The sequence below is a fragment of the Lynx canadensis genome, chromosome B1 (genome assembly GCF_007474595.2).
Source record: "Lynx canadensis isolate LIC74 chromosome B1, mLynCan4.pri.v2, whole genome shotgun sequence".
Classification (NCBI taxonomy): Eukaryota; Metazoa; Chordata; class Mammalia; order Carnivora; family Felidae; genus Lynx; species Lynx canadensis.
In genome coordinates this window covers 123,047,708-123,048,530 of record NC_044306.2, presented here as the reverse complement: position 1 = coordinate 123,048,530, position 823 = coordinate 123,047,708, and positions in this window count along the sequence as shown.

The following is an 823-nucleotide window of genomic DNA, read 5'->3' as shown; positions in this document are numbered from 1 at the left end:
TTTGTCAAAGGTTAGTTGGCCATATATTTGTGGGTCCATTTCTGGATTCTTTATTCTATTTCTCTGATCTATGTGTCTGTTTTTGTGCCAATACCATACTGCTTGATGATTATAGCTTTGTATGACAGGTTAAAGTATGGGATTGTGATGCCTCCAGCTTTTTCTTTTTCATCTTTACTTCGGCTATTCAGGGCCTTTTGTGGTTCCATACAAATTTTAGGATTGTTTGTTCTAGCTCTGTGAAGAATGTTGGTGCTGTTTTGATTGGGATTGCATTGAATATGTAGGTTGCTTTGGGTAGTATTGACATTTTAACAATATTTGTTCTTCCAGTCCATGAACATGGAATATTTTTCCATTTCCTTGTGTCTTCTTCAATTTTTTTTACAAGCTTTCTATAGTTTTCAGCATATAGATCTTTTACCTCTTTGGCTAGGTTTATTCTTAGGTATTTTATGGTTTTTGGTGCAGTTATAAATGGGATCGATCAATTCCCTGATATCTCTTTCTGTAGCTTCTTATTGGTGTATATAAATGCAACCAATTTCTGTACATTGATTTTATAGCCTGCAAATTCACTGAATGCCTGTATCAGCTCTAGCAGTTTTTTGGTGGAGTTGTTCATGTTTTCCATGTAGAGTATCATGTCATCTGTGAAGAGTGGAAGTTTGATTTTTTCTTTGCCAATTTGGATGCCTTTTGTTTTGTTTTGTTGTCTGATTACTGAGGCTAGGACTTCCAACACTATGTTAAACAACAGTGGTGAGAGTAGATATCCCTGTCATTTTCCTGATCTCAGGGGAAAGTTCTCAGTTTTTCCCCC